General features: G+C 44.1%; 1 protein-coding gene across 15 annotated transcripts in view; it reads right to left on the bottom strand.

Moving 5' to 3' along the window:
• The window catches only part of PALM2AKAP2 (PALM2 and AKAP2 fusion), a 279,896-nt gene that overhangs the window by 86,058 nt on the left and 175,434 nt on the right, over positions 1-18,404 (bottom strand). For 2 of the 15 annotated variants that reach the window (XM_074571107.1, XM_074571102.1), the window contains exon 1: positions 13,956-14,205. The exons of 9 other annotated variants lie outside the window; for them this stretch is intronic. The gene's annotated coding sequence lies outside the window, so the exon portion shown is untranslated. Of the gene's footprint in view, positions 1-13,955; positions 14,206-18,404 lie in introns of those variants that run through there. 4 more of the 15 variants (XM_074571108.1, XM_074571103.1, XM_074571105.1 and 1 more) reach the window with 3 other exon arrangements.

Raw genomic sequence — 18,404 nt, forward strand, 5'->3', positions numbered from 1 at the left:
TTATGACGACTGAGCTACAGTCCAAACTAACAAATCAAAGGCCTGTGCTACCCACTTATATCATCCTTCCACCTTCAATGGTGGAAGCCAAATGGAAGCCAAAAATCAGTGAGCAGGCAGGTGAGTACTGCCGCATGAGTCAGTGCAGCTGTGGCACACCGCATTCTCACTACCTCCCCACCCATGTCAACTGGGGTTGCATGATTCAAGCTAGCAATTAAGAGCACAAAACAATTATTCTTCCTGACATCACCCCAGCCTCAGACCGTGAGAGCTTCCTTTCGCCCTGCCTCTGCCTCACCGTTTCCTCCAACCACTTCCCAGGCTTCATCTTATGACAGTTTCAGGGTGGAGTAACACAAGTCCAGAACCACCAAAAACGCTACATGTTTTAGACTATTAATATTTGTGCCACCTATGACCAAGGCATACCCAGTTCTAGCAATGCAAAAGTCTGGATAAGCAATAAGCAATATGCCTGATCCTGCCCTGCTGCAACGAAAAAGAAGCTGGTAACCTTTGAAGGCTCCTTCTATCTTCTCTGACCAGCTGGTCCTGCAGCAGGGATACAGTTATGACTTCTATGTCATAGAAGTATGTCCAGAAACAGTGAAAGTTAACCTAGGAGGCTGAAATTAAGAACCTACCGCACAGTTTACATCCTTCTCCTCTTCGTCCGTGGTAGAGGAACTGACTTATTACCTAGAGTCAAACTGACTTGTGGAAACTTCAGCCTGTCAATCACAGCCATTAAAAAATGTTTTAGACTTCAATTTTTCTGGAACTAGTATGCAAAGAGACGAGATGATTTTGTTCTTTGCTGGGACTTGGCAGCCCTGTGGAGTCTATTGGTTGCAATACTGTCTACTGAGCAACGAGCTGTATCCGCTTTCTTTAATGTCTATTCTGTCTAGTTAAGATTTTGGGACAGAAACTGTATCTTATAACTAGTTTATATAATTACTTAAATCCAATTTCCAATCTTAATTAGGGATCCAACGATGAACTATTAATAATATTCAGAGCAGCATTAATCCATCCCTGCTATTTGACTTGAGTGGTAACAGGAACTAGACCATCAGAGAAATAAATTACAGACAATTTGAGTTTAGAGAGAAATGTCAGAACAAGAGCTTTGGATCTGCATTCCTGCAACAGCTTATGTCTGTGGGAAATCCCGTGGGTACCAAGGAAAACAGGAAAAGGTGGGATGGTGGGCTTACTCACAGTCTGATAAAGTAAAATAAAGGCACAGGACATCACAGGATTCAGACCCTGCTGCTGAGCATGTCTTTCAATACAAGTAGCTTCAATGAAGATAAAAAAGTCTAGTGTCAAACCTGAGTTTAGGCATCGTGCCTGATAAATACAGAATGGAATACGCCCCACCCCAATACCACCCTTAAAGAGCATTTTCGCATTCCCTCGATGGGAGTCAGGCTAGACCAGGAATGAACTTCTGGGCACACATGCCAACGATGCTTTACTTGGTTAAGAAGCCTCTAATGAAAAGCCAAAATGCTAAATACATAATTGCTGCTGACTGACAAAATCAAGTTGTAGTCATACATCCCAGAAAAAACCACAAGACTCTGTGTGGCTTCAGTGTTTTGCCGGAGCAAACTTGGTTGTCTGCTGGAATAATTATCAAACTGCTTCATAAAGAGAACCATAAAAAAGATTTGAATCCCACTGAACTATAAAATTAGCCAGAGGAATCTGTGAGTCTTCAGAAGGTTATGTCTTTTGTGGAAATTAACTGAACTGACTGCGCTTTAAATTAAAAACAAGCAAAGAATTAATTTTTCAATTCTGAATGGAATTGCTGAAACCTTCAGAGTGACAGTTGTATCTTTAAAAGTTTTCACTAAAACCACACAATAATATCCTGAGGAAAACTAATGCCTTGCCACTTTTTTCCCTCTCAACAATATCAGTTTACTGTTCAACAACACAAGGGTGGAGGAGGAAATTCCTTTCTTCTCACCTTCAAAAAAAAAAAGAAGTTCCTTTTCAACAAGCTTTAGTACAATGAGTTTGTCATCAATTGTTTGCAGGAAACGTCTCACATTTTTTCCTTATATGCAATGAGTTTGATCCCAGCAGGTTGACTTAATTTTACAAAGAAAAAAAAAAGCCACATACATACAAAAGGCAAAGGAGAGGCAAAAGCCATGGTCACGTAAGAAATCAGAAATGCCACCAAGCTTGGTAAAAGTACCCACACAATGCTCACAGAAGATACAAGCAACGTATAAACACAAGACCAGAGCAATTTGGACTTAAAATTGAGAAAAGGCATATGTGACTTCACCAAATAACATTAACCAAAGTAGCGAATAGCAAGACCTTACTCCATTCTAACAGAGTGCCAAATTTACCACCACAAGGAAGAAGAAAATAACAGCACGTGGGCAGCGTTCCTACTATAAGCCTGGACGAACAGGGATTCCTAAATATCTTTTTAATTTTGATTGTTAAAAGGTGCTATGAATAAATTGTTTGGCTTGCAGCAACAATACCGCAACATCCAAGAGCAAGAATTTAGGAACAAAAATTAAATCTTTACTCATACTAATTTCCTTCAAGAGGTTTTCTCTAGTGAAAAGCTATTTCTGATGCAGCTTTCTGACGCTGCTTCTCGCTTCTCTTGGTAACTTCCACTGATGGCAAAAAAGTCAACTGCTGCCTCTGGCTTGGAAAGCTCTGCTCTTTCTTTGAAATAATCAACGGTAATGCAGTAACTCACAGCTGCTTCAGAGAAAGTAGCACTCTAGAAAGAAACAGAAAGGCATGGATGAATTGTGCTTTTTTGGCTGTTTGCATTAAGCTTGTGTCAGGCGAGATCCTGAGGCTTTCCTCCCCAAAACCAGGGCACCGCTCCTGGCCTACCCTTTGTAAGGGGAAGCAGCACTGTGGGAAGAGACCAGCAGTAAGGTCAAGGCTTCAAGGTCTCCTCCTGGCTTCAAGTTCTGGATGAGTGTTACGCATTCCATGTATACCTATCTGATGTTGAAAATGCAGATACAGGGTGTATCAGCAAAGTGAAAAGACGTGCCTGGTAATTGCATTCCAGGGAGGCTTTTGTAAATGCAGGCAATACCTCAGGAGCAAAAATGTAATTCGGTCAAGCTGGTCTAAGGTACAATGCAAATAATTCTGTGTTGAATCAGACTGAAGGACTGTCACCGTGACAAGGGTGAAAATCTTTTCCTCTGCCACACCAGCAGATCTGTATTAACCCTCCGGCAGCTGGGGCAGTTACTGACATTTGGTGGTGCACAGCTGGCAGCAGAATTTGGTTCAGCTGACAACCTTCTCCTGGATTCTCCTCCTGCTCCTGTCACATACCATGTTACTTTTTAAACACACAGCTTATGTGAGCAAGAAACGTCCAGTATCGACTGAACACTCAGAGCGCTTCCCTGAACAAATGGAATCAACCTCTCTCTCAGCCTCACATAAATCCGATGGTGACCAGAGCTGGGGAGGGTTTAGGGTATGTACACTTTACTCTCATTTATGCCTTTGACACCCAGTGCCAGCAAACACTTCAAAGAAAAACTCTAAAACACTGAAAGAAGAGAAGTTTTGAGGTGGCCGCAAGACAATAAATAGGTTACAGGCGGAGGGAGCTTGCCCTGCAGGAGAAGACACTGGGGACACTGGTGTTTGGGAAGGAAAGGGGAGACAGGTGCAAAGGCGACCCAGACTAGAAAGTATGCTGGTGCAAGAGCTGCTTGCTCCCGCTGATGAAGGATGTGAGCCAACAGCATTGCCCTGCCCAAGCTGACTCCCCTGGTCAGTCACCTGCTCCAGGGGAATGATGTTACCCCCCCATCTCTGCACCTCCTTCCCACCACAGACTTCAGGAGAAGTAGGACCCTGCCCTGCAACTCCAGGGACAATTATTTTTTTTGTTGTTATCTCTGTAACAGCCAAACCAAAGAAACTCCGGCAACTCTGTCGCAGACTGCAGGAAATATTGAGAGAGACTAATAACATATTTCTCTGTTCATCTGTGTTTGTTAGCAGAGAGGAAAATCATAGGGTCTTCTCTTGCCAAACCATACCCATTGGCATTGCTGAAAGCTTGGGCCTTGGGTTTGAATGATTTGGTGCTTTGGAGGAGGGGTGGCTTGGAGGAGGGGTGGCTTTTATCAGAGCTTTTCAGAGAAGAGTATAAATCTCAGCATTTGAACAACAAGAACAACAAAGGCTCCAGAGAAGTCATTCTTTCAGACTCTTCTGATCTTTACAATACACTGTAAATCCAAAAGTTTTTGTTAGTTTTTAACTCTTCAGCCCAGGAAATGTTCTGAAACTTTAAAGATTTTAAAAAAAAATAAATAAAATTACAGTTAACAGGCCAAAAGTTGTTATCCATGAAGCTGGTCTTTAGTTAAGAAAGGACTTTACTCATTCCTTAGGGCTTCTTGTAAGATGAAGAAGAGAAGAATTTGGTTTTAGTCTGCTTACGAGACTTTTTTTCTGTGGAGAAATTTACTTCATCTATAGCAAACTCCACGTCAAGCCCACATAACCCCATTAAATCTGAATTTACTAGAAAAAGCAAACTTCGAATACTGTTCTACAGCATGAATTATTACTGTTTGCTGGTTTGCAGCTCGCTGATGTCCAGCAGAAGAATAATACACACAAAATCCACTTCACCCACAAAAGCTAACCACATCACCCAGCATCTAGTCCCAAACCTGAAAAGCAACAAAGCAGCAGAGGCCTGTTTCCATGCTGCCCAGTCACTTAAAATGCTCAAGGTCCTGACTAGGAGAAGCCTGAGAAATTTTGTCAGCGTGACCCTCCACAATGGGTTTCCTCTGGTGCTGAAGCACACCACCATGTTCTTGAGGAATGAAACCATCGTGTCACGACAAAATCCTGGCATCATGCCTAGCAAAGTAAAGTCCTCTTGCTGTGAAAGTGGGTCGCTTTGTCTTCTTTAAAAAATTAATGTATCCTATCTCAAACTCCCATTTGCCACAATAAGAACTGCAAGCCCTGCAGTGTCTCCTTTTTTACTTCTCCCCCTCCCTTCTGTCTCCCAAGGAAATTAAAGTATTCATTAGATCCACCAGCCAGAAAGAAGATTTAAATGGCATGATGCATTTCCCAATGCAGCTGCACTCTGACAGACAGCTGATGCCAGTGGGATGTTGAGCAAAGCGCACATGTACGCACAGCCCTTTTAACTACAGAGTCAGTCCCCACACGTAAAATACAGCTGTCCCACTGTGCGCTGCTGCTACACTCCTACTAAACTCACAGGTCCTCAACACCTAGGAACGCGCAGCTAAAAGAGCTGCCAGAGCACCCGCAGAGGTAGCTTGGCATTTTGGTGTTCAGATGTTCACTGCTTACTCCCCAAGTCTGGACCAGCAGCTACCCTCTAAGAAAAGGTGTGAGCGGGGACCTCTGGTCTGACGTTTCATGCTTTGTCTGCGGAAGGGTAAGCATGTGCAAGGAGTAGAGCACTGAAGAATCAATCCCTCCCACGAAACTGAGAGGGGGGCACAACGTGAGACTGACCCTGTTGTCCTCCAGAGACCATGCACCGTAGCGCTGAGTGTTGTCCATGTGACACAAGGCTAAAGTGAAGGCAAAGGTGGCACAGGTTAGATTGCTAGAAGTGCTTCCGTCTTTAATTATCTCGGATTCCCTGCATCTGCAGATAAATACTTCTGGCCGACGCAACTTGGCTACTTCTTTAGACATCTGGCTCTTGACTTAATGAACACTGGCGTAAGTAACCTCCTCTCCCTCTCCTTCTTCCACACTCACCACTATTTTTAAAAGAAAATAAGTTGCTGACATCACAAGACTTTTTTACATGTTTTTTTGGCTTTTTGCCTCTGGGTTGCTTACCAGTGCCTAACATGATGACAGACACTCCCACTGTAACATCTGCACCTGCAGATCCCAGTTTTCCATTCTGCAGAAACATGTCCCACAGGCATGGGAAAAGGAATGCTTAACAAATATCATGCACATGCTCCTCTGCCCCCACAGATCTACATCCCAGGCAGTTGGCGATCCGTTGGCAATATCCTCTCAGGCTGTCCTGGAAAGTCCCTTTTTCAACAGTTCACACTGTAGAGAACATAGGGTGTTGGCCTGATTTCCCTTCAAAAAGCTTGCGATAATCCAGAGTCTTGGAGCACGCAAGAGAACAGTCCTATCATCCTTTTCTTCCAGAAATAAAACAGGTTTCCAGCAGCAGATGGTTTAATACAAACCCTATCCAACTCGTCACAGAGAAGTCATGTCCTTTGCCCAGGCCAGCAGGATACACTGACTTGCCAGAGTCAACAAGAACAGTAGGCAAGACGTGCCCGAGAGCTGAACTTCTGGGTTTCCCACATAGCCCACAAGAAACAGAGAAGAACAAAGAAATTTTGCTGTCAAATAGTTGCTGCTATACAGATGAAAGCCCTGAATTATGAAGAGGCCTGGAGAATGAATGAGAGGCAGAATAGCCTAAAAATATTTTGTTCAGAGCAGAAGGCATCTGATGACATCTGACAAAAAGACATGAGCAAGAAACCCCCCTAAAAGAAACAGTAATTTTATTGCCGGCTCTTCTTTTCAGCACAGCTAATTCTGAAAGACTGGTTTATGTACCAGTCAACCCCAGTTTGGCTCAATTGCCAAACACTACTTGGGATCCAACCATGACATTGGCCACCATCATACCTTCACCCAGCTCCAAGAAAGCAGCAAAACCTCTGCGGAATAAACTGCCACTCAAAGCTAAATTCTGGAAAGCCCTGCTTATGTGCTAATAGTTTCACAAACTGGCTCCAGAACTCTCTAAATATGCCAGTGACTGTTGTCAGCTTTCTAACAACAACTCCAAGTATGAATTTTTTTCCCCAAGGCTGACCCTCCTAGAAATTTCAAGATTACCTGAGCTCCCCATTGCTGTCTCTAAATTAATTAGATGGAAAAAGATTTTCAGGAAGTTTAAGGGCTTAAAAGATATCCTGGTCAAAAATGCCAACTAATTAAAAGGTATTTTTAATTTAAAGTGAGAACTATTCCCTAGAAATCTTTGTCAATACACATTCTGATCCGCTGTACCATGCCAATTCTGTTCTCATTAACCAAGCTGATAAACACATTTTATACACCATGATGAGCATAAATCTAGGCCTTACAGATATATCACCCCAGAAGGCCAAAGAGACAATAGGACAGGGGTGTTGAGAGCACCCATCAAAAACGCTGCTGAAAGGCCTCATTTTCAGAAAGTGAATGGTCACTTCTTCAGTCTATGCTGGCTCCTCTTTCAGAGCGCTTCAGGTGGAACAACCCAAATTCCAAAAAACTCCCCAAAAGGCTGGCTGCTGCTCTGCTTCCTCAGAGCTGCTGTTCACCAGGGATTCAGGGGGGACTCACACGGACTTGAGAATCAGAGAGGAAGAACAAGCTTCCATTGGCAAGAAGATATGTCAAGGAAGCTAATATGTCTTTGTTTGACACTTCTAAATTAAACAAAGCCAGGAATTGAACCAGAAGAGTATAAACAAAAATACAATCTACAGGCGGACCAAAGATAGTGATGGGAAGCGTCATGGAGACTGAGAGCATCAAATGGATGCAGGACAGACTCACGCTCCTATCAGGTGAAACAACAGCATCTAAAGCCAGCACAGGTTCATTTATGCTACTCTTTAGATCTGACTAAATGACCAAAACAGTTGGTTTGATTAAGCCAATTTCAGTATATTCAGTATATCCACTGCTTTCACCACAGAAAAATATAGAATTGCTAAATAATTTTATGGTTGGACTTGATGATCTTAAGGTCTTTTCCAACCTAAATGATTCTACGAAAATGATGAAAATATGCAGAAAAAGGGAAAAGATTTAAAAGAATCAGACCACAACTTTGGCTGAATTTTTCTTTTTGATGATTGCAACCAGCAGCAGGAGCAAGGATAACGAAGGACCGGACTGGTGTCATGGCTTTGCTGAGCTCAGCCAAACTGTGTCAGAACAACACCACTGGGAACTGGTCCCAGTGTGTGCCTCTCCAAGCCATGGGCTGTGAATAGTCAAAGCAATATGGTGCTGAGACCCGAGTGTGTTTGAACTCTTGTGGTTGCGTTTCCCTCTCACACACCTGGGCCTCCAGCCTTTCCTTGGGACTTTGGCTGGCCACAGTCCTCCTCATCTCAGTGAGAAGAAGCTGTGCCAGTAAAACGTGTCTTGAAAACAGGGACCGCTGGAACATCAAGCCACGACACAAACCACAACAGCCTCTTCACCTTGCATGTACTTTAACGGTTTTAAAATGAGGTTAAGTGACTCTGTGGGTTTATTGACAGTAGTTCCCATACCAATACGTGGGTTCTCAAGAGCATCATCAGCGAAAACCTTTTCTTGCGTTCACTCTTGGGGCAGGGTAGCAGCTAATGGGGAACTCTAAAATTGGAAATAAAATGACCTATTTGTGAGGGAAATTGATAGAATAATATTTAAAGATTTGAGATTGGCTTCACATTGTCTTTCTTACAAAGCTACAAGAGTGCTTTGATAAACCCCTAATAGAACAGAACTACAGAAGCAAAAGGTTTGTACAAAAACTGCTGGTTAAACCTCACCTGCTTTAACAAAAACTATATTTTATTCTTTACTTGTGGCAAAACTGCAACCTTTATTAATAGATTTATACTGATTTAATTAGTTTGACAGTGGGGTTTGGCACAGAGTGCTAATACAGGTGTACATTTCAGATGGTTCCTATTTCTGGTCTAATGTCTTCCTGAAGCCTGCCCAAGAGTTACTAAAAAAAAAAAAAGGAACTTCTTAAAAGTGAAGTTTTTTTCAAAGCTGGGTGGATCTGGGTTGTGTATCAGCCAGTCCTATTAGGGAATTATTCTCAACTGGCACTACTAAACTTGCCCCACATTTAACGAGACACAGAAATAGGGCACTCCAAGCATGTATACAGATGGAGCTGTATTTTTCCCCGGAGTACAGGGGAAAAAATGACTGTTATTAAGCTCAACTCAAACAATGCTGGTGCCACTGCCCCAAATAATGAGGCACAATATGTCCACTTGAATTCTTGGATTTACTGGATAAAAAATAACAGCTGTTATGTCAAATATCAGGCCCCGAGAAGAAGTTCGAGGAAGGAAGCTACTTACATCCTCTTATGTATTTGCATTTGCATCCAGGCCTAGTCACCAGAATTGTCACACTCACTAAGTTACTCAGTGGTTGAGGCAGCGGTGTTTGTGGTTTCTGTGTTTGGGGTTTTTTTGTTCTATTTAAGTCCGTACAATCCTAATGTGTCGCCAGTTTAAAGGTATTTTGCAATTATCAAGGCACGAGATAAGTTTTTCTCACTACTTCAGTAAACTGGTAAATGTTAGCTGCGGGAAAGGGAATAAATGGCACAGATATAAGCTACCTTTTACCAGTAGTACTACACCCACTACACCCTTAAAAAGTTTTCCTGATTCCTTCATACATTATACAAACAGATGTTATATAAAGCGATACAAAGACATGTAGAAAAAAGCTGGTAATACATGGAAAATCCTTCCCTTCCAAAGTACATACAGTGATGTGTATTCAGCAATTTACACACAGGAAGTTTTCTGCTCTTTTTCCACTGAGAAAATGGGAGAAGAGGGAAATTATGATGCCCAGAGCCTCAAAAGATATCAGTGGAATCAACGGATTCTGTAAAAAAAAATCCAGATATTTGAAAGGATCTTTTTCCCCTGCATCATGAATCATCTCTTTGGTCCATTATATAAAGCTGGAAAGAAAATCCTAAAATGAACAGGACACGCTTTTGTGATTCAGTAGCACATACGAAAGTTTTCCCAAGCGCTTTTGCAGGCCTTTTAAAGTAATATTTCCTAACCCTTCTGAAGATTTATATATGTTTTGAAGGGAATTTCCTCTATTTTAAATGCATTATTGGTTTTCTCTGTTATTAATATGGGATTAAAGAAATCATTTTCTCTGCTAAACAATACATAGGGAAAATTCACACTTTTGCAGTATATTGCATATAAGTATCATATGAAGCAATATAACACTTGAGTCTTGTTACATGTAAGTTTTTTTACCACATTTCTGAAGAATTACTCTAAAGGCATAGTTCTGCTTTCCCCTGTAAACCCAGTATCTTACTGTCATCAAAAAAACCAGAAAGTGAAACTCTAACTCTTATTAATTATAAACTTAAGTCAAAGGATCACTTTTTAAAATTAAGGATGGCATGATTTACAGTTGTAATGGATTACTGAAGATTGGTCATCACCAAAAATAAGCCCATAATTTGTATTGCTAACCCAGAATGTTGATATGAAAAATGTATCCTCTTTTTTGTTCATTTTGTCATAATACCAGAACAAGTGTTGTGAATATGAAACAAGAATTCCATTTTACAGCTGGGAAACTTCTGCACTGAGGACTGAGACTTGTCTTTCAGGAAGGAGTGAGATATGTTTGTGGTCTCCTAAAGTTACTGCGTGCAATGCATCTTTTTTAAAGCTTTGTACACATTTCAGTACTGATTTACCATGATTCTCACTTGATCACAGAAAACAGTATTGGAAGGGCCCTGAGATGCCATCTTAGTCAACATCTAGGTTCCCACAGTCAACCAGGATGGCTACTATGACAGTTTACCATTAGGCTATTTTAAAAAATCTTCCCAATCTGAGATACATTAGATGACTGACTCTCTGGAAGCACCTTCCAAAGTTCTTGGGATGACAGAGGTAGTTTACATTATCAACTCAAACTGGACATCTCCTTTTCAGACAGCTGAGAGGAAAACCAACTCTAACTGTCCTACCCCAGGACAAAGGGAGACTGCAAGGTTTGCCTCCTCATTGAAGACTAAACCACAGGATCATTCTCCAGGTCCCCCTCCATCAAGCTGTACTGTTAAGTATATTCTGAGCAGCAGAAGAATCACAGATAGGGGAGTTCATACTCAACTGCATTTCTCTTGCCACGAGTAATTAGGATTTATCCTTCACAAGGGTGAAACAGACGATGTGGAATGCTAATTTACCAGAGCAATGCAACCCAAAGTCTTACCATTGTTTAAGCAGAAATAACTTAAAATTTTGGAGATGCAGAAGAAAAAGAGTACCATTTTGGCACATGGCTCAAAAAGAATTACATAAATTATAGATGTAACTGCATTTGCTGGCATTCGTTCAGTGCTGCTGTTATATTTCATAATTAAACTTAATTTTATAGAGCTGTACTCTAGTGGTCTTGGTCAGCAGTCAATTAAAGACCATCCCTCTACAGGACAAATGCAATACTTAGTTAAATGCGCATCATCATAAATAAGCAGGCCAACTTTTTTTTTTTTCTCACGTAATTTGAATGCCAAGACTATCCATATCAACTTCAATGGACTTGCTCCTAGTGGGTGGGAGTGCTGGAAAGGACTTTTTCTCAATGAATTGTGGGTCCAGAATTTTGCTAGGGTACCTTCATTATGGTTTGGGATAGAAACAAATACAAAGAATCAGCCTAGAAACGGGAAGCAAGGGATGAAAAGTTGTATCAGATTAAGACAGAATTTAAGATGGACTTCAGGCAGCTGAACAACAGGGCACACGTGAGAACCATGATGTGCCCCTTCAGCACAGACTGCTAGGAGAGACGGCTGCCAAAGCTTTTATTTTTTTAAAGGGGGGGTGGGAAAGAGAGAGAGGGGGACTTTTAGCAGCTTGAATAAACCTGTTTAGCCCACAACGACAAACAAATTAACTCTCAGTCAGTACTGCGAATCAGTACTGCAGCACGTTGACGAGAGAAAAATCACGCTGTGAACAGTAATAATAGGGACAGTTCTAGATGTTGCATTATGTAGCTCTTCATGTCTTGCTATAAATGCAGTATCAATAGCGCTTGCTAAATCAGCAGGTGTTTCCAGTAGCAAAAGTGAGTTTTGCAGTTTAGACAAGACAAGTCAGGCATGAATTAACTTATCCCGTGATCAAAGCATACACCAAACTGCCCAGGATTCTGCTGGGTATACTTTTCATGCTGTAAACCATATGACCCTGTATTCTTCGCTTAGCCAAAACTCTGGCTGAAGTCAACAACAGTTTTGAGTAATTTGAAAGGACTGGGATGATATGCAAACATCCCTTAGTATGGGAGCTGCACATCCACAGGGAAGGAAAATAACCATCAGCTGCTACAAAAGCTACTTCTTATCGGCACTATTGCAAGACGTTTATAAATGTCTTAATTTACTTAAGAGCTTACCTGGGACCTGTACTCTTTGGACAAGCGCTTGAAAACTAATGCAAAAAACAACGTATCAGTTATGTACAGCCAATATCTGTATGTAACATTTTAGATTTGTGCAAACTTACTTTGGCAGAGGCTATCAAAGGGCAGCAAGTAGACTGGCATTCAGATACAAAATGAAGATGAACTGAATAAAAGCCACTCAATACTGACCGGCCAGAAATACTGACAATGAATACACTTCAACAAACACAATTTCAGCTATAACTTCATCCTCTGCTGTGTGCAGGGACATAAAAGTTATGATCTAAAAATATAAGAAATAACTTGCACTCCTTAGGAAAAAGAAGTCATGTACTACCACAGATGCTGATGTATATATACCTTCCTTGAGTTCCTGAGGCTGGTGAGACCAGAAAATGTAATTGTGAAAGTGAAATAAATCCCTGTCAGATACGCAAAACCTCTGCAAAACACTTACACAGCATGAATACAAATTGACATACCAGAGCTATGAGACAATGCTAGAATCAGAGGATATCATTACAACGTTCAACTGTTAATCACAGCTCAAAATAAAACAACATGTTTATTTTGCTGGTAAAATCACAACTGGGGGGATCTGCTCTATCTCTCCTAATATCAGGCCAGTACTTATTGCCCTAATGGACATCTTCTGGGAGATGATAGGCAGTTCACCTTAAGATTAAAAAAAAAAAACCCACTTCAATGTGATGACTGCTCTTTATGGCTAATGATTTATGTTATCAAGAATTCAAACATTAATATACACAGTAGCTGCCTGCCTGCCCACCTCAGTAATAATTTCGACAACTTTTTTAGGAAGAGACACCAATGTTTGAGAACTTTACACTGCAGTGGTCCTAAGGGGAAGCCAAATAAAAAGAAATAAAATATTTAAAACTCACGCTTCACTATTACTGAGGGATCTAAAAATAGAAAGACTTGGAACAAAGATACTGGAGATTTTCAGTTCAAAAAGGGGAGTCCAGGAAAAATTGAGAGGGCCATGAAAAAAACATGCTGATTAAAAAATAATTACGTCACGGGTTGGATCTCACCAAACCCCCTCCACGCCGCCACCACGGCTCTCTCCTCTCCCCGCTCCCTCCAGCCCGCCCGGCTCCCGCGCACAGCGGCCGCCCCGCAGGGAGGGCTGCAGAGACACCCCCCCCGCCCAACCCAAACGGCAGCCGGGGCGGGGGAAGAGCCGCCCCTCCACCTGCGGACATCGGGGGGATGCGGGCACAGACCCGGCTTGCTGAACCCAGTCCCCCCCCGCCCCGTCCGGCACCCCCCGCCGTGATCCCGTCCCGCACCAGGGGGATGCACACGCATGGGGGGTCCCGCTGGGGCGCACACCTCGCGGGGTGGGCGAGGGGAAAGGGCAGGTGTCCCCCCATTCCAGCATTCCCCCCGTTCCAGCATCCCCCCCTTTCCCTCCTTTCCTCTTCGCTTTCCCTCCCGGCATTTTCATTCTCCCTTCCCCTCCTCGCCTCTCCCTCCCTTCGTTTCCATCTTCCCTCCTCGCCTTTCCCCTGCCTCTCCTCGCATCCCTACCTACCCCCCTTACCCCCCGACCCCCCGCTTCCCCCCCCCCCACCTCCGGCATCCTCCCCCCCGCTCCCTGCCCCCGCCCGCAGCCCGCCGAGGGCCAGACAACTTGCCGGAGCCGCATCCACCGCTGCCTCCCTTTCCCTCGGCACCGGGAGCCGCGCTCACAGACCGACAGACGGACGGACGGACGGACAGAAGGAGGCGGGGACACAGGCGCACCCCCGCGCACGGAGGTACCTCTCCAAAACGCGCCCGCTCCGCTCCTCCGGCGCGCAGCGTGCGCCGCCAGCTCCGCGCAGCCCCGGCACCTCGGGTCCCCCTTCCTCCTCCTCCTCCTCCTCCTTCTCCTCCTCCCCGCCCGCCCCCTTCGCCGACGCCAGGAAGAGGGGGGCAAAGCCACCGCCCGCCCCGTCCCGCCCCGTCCCGCCCCGTCCCGTCCTGTCCCGTCCCGCGGGGCGATGCGCCCCGCGCGGAGGCTCCGCGCATCCCCCCCGCGCCCCGCGCCCCGCCGCGCTCGGGTTACCGAGCCCTCTCCTGTTACGGATGCCCGCGCCGGGCGGGAGCGGGGGGAGCAGAGCCCCGAGGTGGGACGGGGGGGAGCGAGCCCCGGGGAGGGGTGGGCGAGTCCCGGGGGGATGCAGCGCGGCCCCGCGTCCCGGCTCCGGGGGGATGCGCAAAGCGGGAGCTCCCCGCCGCTGCCAGCTCCGGGGCTTTCCTGAGCCGTGGGTTTCGGGGTGGTTTTGCTGCTGGTTGCTTTTGGGGCTTTTGCTTTTCTTTTTCAGTTTATTGGTGTGGTTTGGCTTTCGTTTGTTTTGTTTTGTTTTTTTTTGGGGGGGGTGGTGGTTTTTTTTTTCGGGGGGTTGTTGGGTTTTGTTTGGGTTTTTTTGTTTGTTGTGGGTTTTTGTTGTTGTTGTTGGTTTTAAATACATGCAGTAGAGCCGACTTCCATGGGCATCTTCAATGTCCCCCTCAACCCAAAAGCACTGGCAGTGTTCACAGTAGGCTTTGGCAAGGATTTCCATTGGTCTGACGCCGTGCCTGTGAAGAACCTCTGCCTTTTATTTTTGGTTTCAATACGAAATTAGTTGCTCCCTCATCTCCTGTGCTGGGGATGAAGAACAGCTCCTAACCCTCTCTTTGAGCTGCTTATGGGTGTGCAGACCTCCACTGTAATCCTTTTACATCAATCCTTCTGGCTGAAGAGTTGCAGGTTGCTCATGGGGGCCTTTGTCCATAGACCATTCTGTACCTTTTACCATCCTTGACGCCCTCTTGAACATCATCCCGATCTAATAGATCCTATTCGAGATGAAGAAATACAAGATGTTTAAGATGTAGGCAAACCATGGATTCATGAAGTGGCACAATGATGTTTTTCGCTCAGTATTTTATGAGGAATTTTTGAGGACAGAGCTGATGTTTCCATGGAACTGTCTGTCATAACCCTGAGATTTTACTCAGGGTTATGCCAGCTCAGAGCCCACTGTTTTACACAATTGTTTCTCCATGTGCATCATTTCACATTTACTTACACAGGATTCCTTATATTGCCCAGTCAGCCTCATAACGTCCTTGTGTAGTTTTTCATAGTCTTTCTTCTTATTACTAACATGAGTAAATTAATTCCACTGATGAGCTGCGCTATTTCACTCCATTCCCAGGTAAGATATGACTACACTGAACAGCACACCTCCCAGCACTGACCCTTGCTGAACCCCACACCATCCAGCACCTCCCTCCATTGTGAGAACTGGTCATTTATTCCTGTACTTTGCATTTTATCTTCTAAGCAATTACTGAGCTATACCAGGGCTTTCCCTCTTATTGCTATCACTGCTGGTCTCCTTAAAAGCCTTTGTCAAGAGCCTTTTAGAAACCCAGTCTGATATGGAAATTAGATCACCCTTATCCACATTTTTATTGACCCTTTCAGAGACCTCCAAGAGGTTTGTTTAAGGCAGGACTTTACAGAAGCAATGTTGACTCTTCTCAGATAGATTGCATTAATCCAGGTGTCCTTTAGTTCTAACCCAATTACATCTCTGTATTTGCACAGCACAGGCACGAGGTTTGCAAACCTCTAGTTCTCCACAGTCTGCACTGAAGCTTAGAGTCACATTTGCCACCCTCCACTCTTCAGGTGCCAGTGTTTTAAATGGGAGGTTACACGCTGCTGTTGGTAATTCAGCTGCGGCATCCTCTGATGAGAACTCAAGGACACAGATGCTCACACGTAGGCACAGTGCTACCTGAATGCCATGACAGTGGAAAAGGCTTATTATAAAAGCTAATGGTATAAGGAAATAGATGCATACATACGAAACTGCGGACCTGTAAACCGGTGTTATTAATATAAATAAGAAGCTATCATAGTAATTAACTATATGTGGCCATGACTCTTTACAAATGTATGTGTCTGGAAGCACACAGGGTATGTTACAGAAAAAACCCCACCAAGGTCTTTGACCCAGGGAACTGTTTGCCATTTTCTGTATCTGTTTTCTCTCTTCCATACTTTGCTGCAAATTTTCTGCATCAAGGGTGGCCTTTTCTAATGCACATTTTTTTACTTGCCACTAGCATATGTCACGGGAAGCAGGACAGGAGAGCAGCTCTGACCAGGGGTATTTCAGCCGCACCATCTAGGAATGTTCCCAGGAACGTCTGCAATTCAGCTACCTGCCCAAAGACAGGACTCCCACCCCTTGTCCTTCCACGACATGTGCTGGAACCTCAGCATGACTCCCTCCAGCCTGTTTGCAAGGAGCAAAGGAAAGCTGCACCTCCAACGCTTGGCTGAAGCAGCTCTGCACGGATGCGCATCACTGCTCAGGCCTGCCCCACGGGTGTGGGGCACATACTCCCACAGAGATGTCTGCCATCCAAACCACAATGTGGGGCTGCAGAGGAGAGAGAGAGAGAGAGAGGAAGAGGAGGGTGGCAGTTGCATCCCTTTTGGATGTTTCACGGGTCTGACCACGCTCGTTGGGTCTTTAGAAACTCCAGTGGCTAGAAACCGCGTAAGCCGTTTATCACAACGGAGGGAGGAAAATAAATTAGTCTTTTTGAGTTGCAGAAAACTTCAGAACCATGCAGAAAGGTCCCTTCTAGGCCTCAGAAACATAATTAAAATAAGCATAGTCCAGTCTCACGCTTTTGAAGACCTCATGTTTTGGAGACCAGCAATACTGCACTGTAGAGACAAATCTGGTGTATTCATAGCAACCAAAGATGCTACACTGCCAAAGGGGCAACTTCAGAGCTCCTCTTCCTGGGTTCCCACCCCTCTGCCCTTTTGGTCCAACAGTTACCTTCTGCTCCTCTCCTGCTTACCGGCCTCATACAGGATCGGAATGAACTGTGTGACTGCAGCGCAAATCTTGTTCCATTAGATAAAGCAGTATCACAAATGACACTGATATTGTTTGAATTCATGTTATTTTTTTTTTCTTATGACAGGGATGCATTTACTTGGTATTAATTACATAGCACATGACTAATATACCACAGAGGAAATCAAATGTGATTTCACTGTGTATGTTTTAATGAGTTTTGCGTATTGCGTCTAATTTGCATTTTTAACAGTTACAACAGCAGAAGAAAATTGCGTCTTACAGTTTTGTTTTAAAGATATATTTTGTTAATGCTCTGTAATTCTTTTACAGCATTACAGAGGGCTTTGGGTAGGGGGAGGAAGGAATGAATCTTTTCCAGAATACAGCCTTCCCTAATTTTTACCTTGAAGTTAAAATACCTTTACCTAAATAATGAATTGGGAGGTGAGTTGATGTTCTCCTAAAAACCCTGAAAGTAGGAAGAGTATAAAGATCAGCTGTGTTAACCCTATATTTGTCAAGAAAAGTAGTTATTCTTAACACTCAAGTGACAGTTCCTTGCCTGTCATCCCCTTTCAGGCCTGCTTTATGTGCCCTGTGAACTGGAAAGGGGTATGTCACCCTGGTATTCCCTCATTCCTCCTCCAGTGACTGACCAACATACATGCCACAGCTGTGCTGAACATGTAGGAAAACCCGACAACAGCAGATCCTGAGATTAGCGTGATCTCCTTGGGAAAGCTCAAGGAAGTGTGACAGCGTATCTGAACTTCTGCTTGCAGGGGGCTGCAAAACGGAGGATGTTTTTCTCTGTACGTGGCCTGTGGACAAGAGAACTAGTGCCGCTGAAGTCAGTGGGAAACGCAGACACTCAACACCTCTGACAACTGGGCCACATGCTTATGTGAGACCTTGTTATTATACAAAAAGGCTCTTATTTCTACTCTTTTTTTTTTTTCCCCCTGCCACATAAGCTGACCTAGTTTACAATCTGCCTCTGTACAGATGCGTCCTCTTCCGTGGGTAGAAAGAGGACAGAGCCATTGCCAACAAAGAGTGCCTGGAGTGAGGAAGGGGAAGAGACACAGGGCAGCTCAGGATGGGGAGATAAAGAGAAGGAAATGAAAGACAGAAATGTTTGGAGGAGAGGAGAGAGAAAAAGGGGGAGAGAAGAGAGCGAAGCCATATCCGTATCTGCTGCCCCTGCTTTACCCAGGAGACAGA

Source organism: Larus michahellis, chromosome Z, assembly GCF_964199755.1.
Source record: "Larus michahellis chromosome Z, bLarMic1.1, whole genome shotgun sequence".
NCBI classification, from domain to species: domain Eukaryota; kingdom Metazoa; phylum Chordata; class Aves; order Charadriiformes; family Laridae; genus Larus; species Larus michahellis.